The sequence below is a fragment of the Apium graveolens genome, chromosome 8, assembly GCF_009905375.1.
Source record: "Apium graveolens cultivar Ventura chromosome 8, ASM990537v1, whole genome shotgun sequence".
Classification (NCBI taxonomy): Eukaryota; Viridiplantae; Streptophyta; class Magnoliopsida; order Apiales; family Apiaceae; genus Apium; species Apium graveolens.
Window position 1 is genome coordinate 12,703,613 of NC_133654.1, and position 9,806 is coordinate 12,713,418.

General features: G+C 31.9%; 1 long non-coding RNA gene across 1 annotated transcript; it reads left to right on the forward strand.

Moving 5' to 3' along the window:
* Window positions 1-2,174: 2,174 nt before the first annotated feature.
* LOC141677171 (uncharacterized) lies at window positions 2,175-3,039 on the forward strand. Its single transcript, XR_012557356.1, has 4 exons — window positions 2,175-2,305; window positions 2,453-2,582; window positions 2,669-2,727; window positions 2,897-3,039. It is a non-coding gene; the product is annotated as an uncharacterized LOC141677171 (long non-coding RNA).
* The last annotated feature ends 6,767 nt before the right edge of the window (window positions 3,040-9,806 follow it).

Sequence of the window (9,806 nt, forward strand, 5' to 3'; positions counted from 1 at the left end):
TGCATGTGAGGATTAGAAAAATCTGGTAAAAGTACCCCTCCCGACAACGAGACTCGTTCCCGATTTACAGGATTAATTTTTTAAAATGATTTTTTGACGATCCAACCGTACGGATGTTAAGATATATCGATTTTAGTCATAAGAACAAATTATTAAAAAATTTGAAATTCATTTTGCATGTCAGGATTAAAAAAATCTGGTAAAAGTACCCCTCCCGACAACGAGACTCGTTCCCGATTTACAGGATTAATTTTTTAAAATGATTTTTCGAAGATCCAACCATACGGATGTTAAGATATATCGATTTTAGTCATAAGAAAAAATTATTAAAAAATTTGAAATTCATTTTGCATGTCAGGATTAGAAAAATCTGGTAAAAGTACTCCTCCCGACAACGAGACTCGTTCCCGATTTACAAGATTAATTTTTAAAATAATTTTTTTGACGATCCAACCGTACGGATGTTAGGATATATCAGTTTTAGTCATATTAAAAAATTATTAAAAAATTTAAAATTCATTTTGCATGTCAGCATTAGAAAAATCCGGTAAAAGTACCCCTCTCGACAACGAATATAAAAATATATTAGCTTTTGTCATATTAAAATATTAAAAACATTCAAATTTATTTTATATTATTTTATAAAAATGATTTCTTAAATCTATTTATAAAAAATTTCTTTTCTTTTCATTACCCGCTCCCCCCTCCCCCTCCCCATTTCATCTCCTTCTCTGTAAACATAAAACACCAAAGTACACAAATCTAAATCTCTCTCTCTCTCCCTCCTAACCCTCTCAATCCACCTCTATTTCAAACAATAATTACACTCTGAATGACGAATTAACTTCATAGCGGTCCGCTGTTTGTGATTCCATTTCCGATCCGAAGGATCTCAGCTGCTTGAATTGAGTTGGTATTCCAAAGAAGATTGTGGTCCTATTGAGTTTTGATTTAGGTTGTGGTCTCTCCCCTTCCCTCTCTTCCTCTCTTTCTCCCCCTCTACTCTCCTTGTTATGAAAAATCTATACATACATAAATATTTGCTTTGATTTGAGCCTCCTTTGATTGATTTGTATGTTTCTTTAATGGAGTATGGTTCCGTTTAGGGTTTCAATTCGACTTCAATTTGGGGTTTTAGTTTGTGTTCAAAACTAAGGCTTTAGGGCTTATTTGTGGATTCAATGGAAGTTGCTTGTCTTTAATTTTGAGGTATCACTCTCTCTCTGTCTAACTCTCTCTCTCATTTTAGTTCTTATTTTGTGCTGATTTTAGTTCTTATTTTGTGCGTACAAGTAAGTAAAGGGGATGTGGAGGGGAAAATTGAAACTCAAGAAGAAAATTGAGTGTTTTGATGATTTGTGTAGGTTTGTTTCTGTGTGATTTAAGATATAAATGATTTTTTCTTCTCCGAGTAGCAGTTTTGTGGGTGTGTCTGTTATGACTTGCTTGAATGCTATATGATAGTTTCCGTAACATCTCTGTATAAGGTATTATCCATCTGGATAAAATCATGTATGAGATGCTGAGATCATACTGCCATACTAAAAGGTGAATTTTTCGGAGTGATTAAATCATGTATGACCTTTGTGACAAGTGATTTTGTTTCTAAACTTATGAATTTTGTGTATTATGCCAAACGATTCTACTGAAATGGTAAGCCTTGCTTGCAGTAGCCTCTCGGGCATGGCCTCTTACAGGTATGTTAAAATGATAAACTGTTATAAGTCCTCTCTGTTTTTTTTTTGTTTTTTTTTGAAAGTAAGTCTAATCTCCTTACCAATTCACTCTATTTATGTTCTCGATATTGTTCAGTATTGTATGATTATTGGTGCGCTTAATGTAATTTGTATATTGTGTGTACTTTCAGTTATCTAGAGTATCTGCAATCTCTTGAACAGAAAATTGATCTTGATTGGAATTAAATCTCATCATCATTGGAGGAGATCAGTAAATGCCTATTTTCATCATCATTGGAGGAGATCAGTAAATGGTCTTCCCTTGCAAAATCAGAAAGCTGGAATGCTTGACTTCCTCTAACTAGTGAAGCTATTGTGATTCCTACCCAGGTACGATAGAGAGAACTTTACATGAAAACCATTTTTTTGTCAATCTTTTTGTTCTAAAATTATACTCTCTATACAGGTAAATTGTGTTGGAAAAGCAGCAAACTTCTATGAAATATGATATGAATTTAAGGGGAGTGGATATGTCATTTCTAAACATAATTGTAATACATGCTTACGGGACCGTGTACGTGTCAGTGGTGGGGCTTATGGCGGTTTCTGTAACTTTGACACTCATTCAGGTACCTATTATTGTCATGTGTAGATGTAAACATTTACCACGGCATTCCCTTAAGTGAAGAGCTTCAATGGTAACTCAAAATGAACATTTATGCAATGCATGTACACAATAAGGTCAGAGTCTAAGAATCTCAACTGGTTAATGACAGTTATATAGCTGATGAGATCTACAAAAGACCAGTGATTATCTACAATTACCCGAAAGAACTTAAGCCATTTTATGTGCGACTGAATGATGATGGGAAAACAGTTGCAGCTTTCGATTTGATTGTACCAAAGGTAAGCTTGAAGTAGATAGTACTCTGACAAGATTTAGTGCATACAACTTCGTTGTATCTTACAATTAAAAAATCAATTATTTGCAGGCTGGAACTCTGATCAGAGGCACTTAAAATGAGGAGCGTTTAGATATGCTAGAATCAAGGTAAAGACAATATGTATCGTTAGTCATTTACCTTTCCACAACTCATCGTTCTATGTAACTTTGATGGTGGTTCCAAGTTTGAATATTGATTAGCCTGATGATTTTACATAATTTTTAAGGTAAGTAGCTAGCAATTGAATGCTATTACTGATTTAGCGTTATATTTCAGGATTAACGAGTTAAACTTGCCAAAGCATCAGTATGAGTGGTACTTGGATCTTCACAGGCATGGTACTGTCAAGAACTCCGGCTTCAGTTTTGTCTTTGACCTCCTAGTTTTATATGCCACGGGTCTCAATGATGTTAGAGATGTTGTGCCTTTCTCGCGGAGCATTGGCAAAGCCTACAACTGATTAACATACTGTAAATTTCTGCTTCATATGTATGCCTGTAAATACTCAATAAGGTATACTATTGAAGTGAAATAATATATTGAAATTTGTCCAGAGATGCAAATACATTACAGCTCATGGCTTTAGTATTAGTTATCAAGGCTTATAGTTATAATTCTTCACTTAAGGGCTTATAGTTGTAATTCTTCTAGAGAACCTTTGTATTATAAATTTAATTTTAATTTTGAAATAACAATTGAATTAATATAATATCATTTTATTTTAAAATTGATTTATTTTAAATAATGAGATTAATTTTGTAAACAGTTGTGTGAAATCCACTTAAAAATGATGAAAATTGTTGTATGGTCTCATTGCACTTTTTTTTTTAAAAAACTGTTGTCTTTTAATATTCTTTGCAATGGTTTAAATCTTTTAGATCATTGTCTTTTAAACAAAAACCATTCATGACAACGGTTTTAACTAGTTAAAAGAAGTTTATAAACTGTTGTTTATGAAAACATCTAATAAGTTAACAACAATGGTTTTACTACAAAACCATTGTTGTTAAGGTAGGTAAACAATAGTTGAATAAATAAACAGTTGTTTAAAGAATTTCCTAACAATGGTTAATATAGAGTAACCGTTGTGAATTCTTGATTGTAACCAGTATTAAAAAAAGTTGTTGAATCTCACTTATTACAAGTGTATAAACAACGGTTGTGCAACCTTCGATCACACGAGTGTTGGATAGACAACGGAAACTCTACCTGTCACACAACGGCAAAAAAACAGTTGTATGATTGCAAATATGTTGTAGTGATAGTGTCCTCCAATATATTAGTAATTTTGATTCTAGTCCTTACTAATTTTGGACAATAATAACCATTTAAGATGTGATTAAAGCAGGCTTTCGAGATGTGTGGAAGGCTTGCATTCTAGAAGTATTGATGACAGTGGTGTATTGGAGATGTGTCTAAAGTCTAAACGACCATTAGAGATGATCATTCACTAATACTATTCCACGTAAATTCTTTATGTAAATGAACACTTTTGCAAATAAAAACAACAATATCATGCATATATTATTTGGAAGTAGGAAAAAATAAATATAATTTGAATGAACAAATTCCAAAACATATTTCATTCATGTCCAACACTTATCTAATTTTTAGCTGAACCAACACATGTGATAAAATTGGTATCGAAAATGCTAAGGGTCACAAATTGATTACCAAAATATACAAGCCATACAAGAGATAGGTAAGAGGGAGATTGGCTATGTTTATTTCAAATTCACATTTTATTTAGAAGTTCCAAATTCAGAATACAAAAAGTGGATTACCTATTACAAATTACTTAACAGAGGTTTGAAGAACAGAAGCTCCCTTGATATAGAGGAAAATCAAGAGGAACCTTATTAATTGTAAGAGGCTAAGAGCCATAAGTTAATTGACAGTTCATCGGTAAATGCAGTAGTTGGGACTATACATGCAGCTTTTTCAGCAAATTTGACAAGATCTTCTGGTGGAGGAAGACTGTTGCCAAGCCTGTGAGACATCAAAATTGGTATGTTTTAGGGTGACAAATAGATGGACAATAGATAAGGCTATAATACAAAAAATACTAACCAAGATCATATGTTTTTAGCAGCAATTTTAGCTCAGGCTGATATTGTTCTCATATTAGAAAATGGTGGAAATGTCATGTTATTATTATTTTAATAATTATTATTATTTTATGAACTACATATAAATATATCAATTTTATTAGATATTTATTTTATTGGGTTAAATTATGTGATCAACTAAAGAATCTAATTAGATTTTAATATTTGGTAAGAAACTCAATTAAAAGAAGGCAAGACTATAGAGGAGACAGTAGAGATAGTGCATGTTTGGCTCGGATAGATTTACAACCTAGCTTATTTAGGTTAAAAGTTTATTTCACTTATCTAGTGTTGGCTTCTTCTATGGGAGAGGTTTTTTTTTACGAACAATAAAATTTTATTGAACATAAAACATAAGAACACAGTCGGGACAACCTCCAAGCTAACAACTACAACCTGATTGTGAAACAAAAATCGAGCTAAACAAATAGCCGTTTTGTTTTCAAATTGCTTAACAGATAGAATATAAATATTCTTTATAATAAAAATGATTACAAAAGTTTCTCTAGCAATCGAGTCAACACCACTATCACTGAAAATAGTGGAATCACAATTGACCTGGGCACATAAGAAACCGGTGATAGACCAGTGTTCATATCCATCAGTTACACCAACTGAGGTTGGAGGTACAAATGCACCATATATTGAACAATCCTTTCTTGTGCAAGGTGAGCTCTCGCGATAAGTGCCACAATTCCAGATTTGAAGCCGGTTGCTCACATCTCCCAATACACAGTAGAAGTCATTCTTAATGTAACATGACAACGAATCAACAACCCAAAAAGATGGGTATGGTAACAAGATCACACCCAAAAGGATTTAGATCTCGATTTTATTGAAAACTATTATAATAGAAATTAAAGATTTAGAAATGGAGGAAACCAGATGAGAGGATGGATGGGACAGCTGTGAATTTGATGGAAGGAGAGGATGGTGAAGGATGGATGATAGTTATGAATGACGGCTGACTCTCATTAGGGTTTTTATCTATGGGAGAGGTTTCTTCGTACTAATATTAATTTTGTGTTCCCCAATCTAAGAAAAAGAAAATTATTTTTTTTTCTTTCTCTCCCTATCATCTCAAAAGTGGGAATAATGTTTTTAAAACGAAAATCTATAATTATAAGTAATGGATTATTGAAACTCTTTTCATGTTTTACGGATTATTCACTTTCTTTTCTATTTATTATTCTGATATACTTAAAGAGAAAATGTGTCTCTAAATTTATAAGACATCAAAATATAATTTTTGAGGGTGCCAAACAAATCGACAACAAATTGATAATATATATAGGCTTATTATATAAAAGATAATAGCCAAGATATATGCTTTGGCATCTACTTTAGCTGCAATGTTGATAAATATTATTTTAGCACACGTTAAGAATTGTACCCACATTTGTTAGGTAGATATTGGTAGATATTGGTCTGCTATAAACAAATGGTAAAGATGTCATTCCTATATCATAGTGTTCTGTGTTACTTGATATAACAAATTGGCTTCAGGTGTTAAAAAAGAGGTTGATGGTAAATTCATTATTCATATTAATTTAAAAAAGAATAGCCAACTTTTACCTAATTTTTTTATTTTTTATTTTATCTCTAAATTATGTTAAAAAGGATTTCGTGACTTCAATTTTTATCTAGTAAGATAAAATACAGCTAAGGAGTTTTAATTTGTGGAACAAAATAAATGTTAATCATTTTACACAACACAAATAACTACTAAAAATGCTTAAATAACAAATAATATGAATAACTAATAATATGAATAACCGATTAGCATAAATAAAAAAACTTATCATAATTAAGCAGTAATGGTGAAGAGGCTTAAGACTAGCTGAGACTCATCAAACAATTGTTCTAAAACTGACTGATCAGTTTAATTACTTCAACTTCTGACGAATAATTAATGGATGAATTGTCAGAGAATTTATACAGTATATTTAAGTATATTTAACCCTTAATTTATGATGTTCTTGGGCCTTATTTATTTCAAAAAAAAACTATAATTAGTGATTTTTTTCCCTTTATAATTACAATTTTATGAATAAATATTTTTCTCGTCCATGACTTTTATAATTTATATATCTCTTACCATTTATTATAACATTGACATTCCCATAAATTAGTCGTGAATTTGATCGTGTTATATTGGTACAGTTGTATTTAACCTTATTTTCTTATAATTAATCTTATTTATTAAATATATTCGGAAAAATCAACCATAATAATAATTTAATATGATTTGTTAATAATTAATATTACAAATATAACACTTGTTTATGATCATGAAAATAATAAACACTCTCGTCATGAGAGAAATGAAATTTAAAATATAAAACTTATTGAATAAAAATGAAACTACAAAAAGAAAAAAAAAGGAAAATCAATTCTTTCATCCTTTAATTTTATGTTGTTTTTGGTTATGGTCCCTGAACTACAAAATAATATTTTACGATCCTTATACTTTTAAATATTTCTGATATTTGTCCATCCATTAATTTTTGACTAACAAACGTTAGACGTTGCTGACGTGTCAAATTAAAAAAGAAAATATAAATTAGGTGAATTCTCAGTTATTAATATGTGTGATATTAGTCTCATATGATTTGCACATGATTGTTTTCTTATCGTTACTTGCATAATACATAGAGACTTATATATATATATTGCACATGAATTGAGGATTACGGTTCATACATATTATTACATAACAATTGAGAAAACTAATTTGAGATAAAATCGGGTGTTGGTAGCACAAGCAACTTGAGGGCATCTTCAACATCAGAAATCTGCAAATGTGGTTATGAATGTCCGATGTGGACATCTCAAAAATGATATAGTAAAGGAAGAAGGTTTTTTGGGTGTCCATTTTATAAGGTGAAAGAGAAATATTGTGGCTACTTAATGGCACGATGATGATCAATTGTCGAATAATGAAGAACTAACATGTAAGATAGCTGTGTTGGAGGCAAGAATTGGTGAGCTCCAAGCATTGAAGAAGATGGAGTTTGCAGAAATGGAACTGAAGCTGAAGTTAAAAGATGCAGAAATTAGCCACTTGAAGTGGTTCAGATTTGGATTTTCAGTTGTTTTTCTTGCATTTGTAATGAAGTTGTGTTTATAAAAGAACCTATGAAGGTGAGTTGGTTTTTAATGAGTTAACTTGTAACAAATTATCAAATGAATTGAAAACTCGGTGTATGTTTAACACTACCATTTGACACTTACAGTGAAACTGAAATATCAAGATCTTTACTCCAAAACCATCGTAAATAAATATCCAAAAGTACTCATAACTTAGCAGTCAACTACTGTCATAAATTATCATCCAACCATTGTCATAAATTAGCATCCAAAAGAAGTAATAACCATTTAGCATACAAGAATTTAAACTCTAAAATCGAGGACTTAATCACTTCTGATTTTCTGATTTCTTCAAGGTTGGCTTGAGTTGTGCTTCATCACTTCTGATTTTGATGATCCTGAGTCCCCTCCAACAGGCTGTGAAGATATTTTTATTATTTCCTTAGTTGTTGAGAAGTAAAAGAAACCATCTTGGTGAGACATAAAAACACCAACACCTTGTGGGGGCAATGGAGGAGGTGGTGGTAATACTTGAACATTCGTCGCCTTTGGAGGCCTTCATCTGTTTTTCTTTGATTGCTGGGATTCATTTGTGCCTTCCGCTTTTGGCTTCCTTTTTTGACTTGTCACCTTCTTCTTTTTCTGCAAATTCAATAAGCAACAAAAATTATTAGTGAATGAAAGAAAAAAAAGACAGGTACAAACAAGATAAATTACCTCTGCAGCTTGTGCCCTTGCTGCCTCAGCTTTAGCCTTCTTTGCCTCGGCTGCTTCCCTCTGTCTTTCTTTTAATTCTTCCTCAGATGTTTTGCAACTAGCTTTGTTGTGACCAAACATAAGGCACCTACTACAAGTCATTCTGACCCCTTTCTTTCCTAACTTTATTCCTGCACCTGGTTCACCATGTTCCCTCTACACTTAGCCTGGACCCTTTGTAAATCATTCTTAGAAAACCAAATATCTCTCTTTTGTTCTACAGCATAGTCAATCACAGCATGCTTCAAGACTGATACACTAGTAAACAATAATCCAGGCTCAAATTCAATATACTTCATTGAGGTTCTAGGATTAAATGCAACATATGATGGTCCTTTTTCTCTCCGCACAGACTTAGATGATTCTTCATCATAATCACTAGAGTCTGATGACTCTTTAGAAGGCATTCTAAAGCTATCACTGTCATGGTCATTCTCCCATTCAGTGTCTTTACTCAAGTCTATTTTTTTCCTTTTTTTGAATCTTTCTTATCTTTTTTATTGAGCAAAGTACTTAATGGAACATGCAAATCATCATCCAAACTCTCATTTTCATCTTTATTTGGATTTTTTTAGCCTTAGTTACTTGTTTTTTCTTTTCTATAATTTCAAGAAACTCCTCGTCTTTATCATTTTCATTTCCACTATACTCTTCATCACTCTCATCCTCCTCGCTCTCATACCATTCACTCTCACTGTTATCACTATGACTACCATCAATTTCCTTCTCATTACCATCAATTTCAGGATCATTAGTACCAATCTCACAAGCATGATGCAACATATATAATAGCAATATCAAATTTCAAAGCATATGCATTCATCTCTCCTACAACATCATCATTCCATAATATAGTACAACTATCAAGTGAAGAACCTTCCTTGTGCCATTAAATTTTATAATCCCTTATAGCCAAGATCAGTACTTACAAATTTATGACATACAGCAAGAGTGATTCCATCTAAATCTTGATCGTAAATGTATTCAATTTTACCTCCTTTGTAATATCTTACTCCATCCTTTGTAGTAAACTTCCCGCCTTGATGAATCTGTATGTTCATATGGTATAACCCTATCTGTAAGATAATAAAATAATTAGAGTTTATCACTAATATGTGATGAATGATTCTGTGAAGCCCTGAATATATATGTATATGCCTTGATGGTCAAATAAGCTTTCGATCCAACCAATTTGCTGATGAATTACCTACCCCCAATTCTTCCTTAACCCT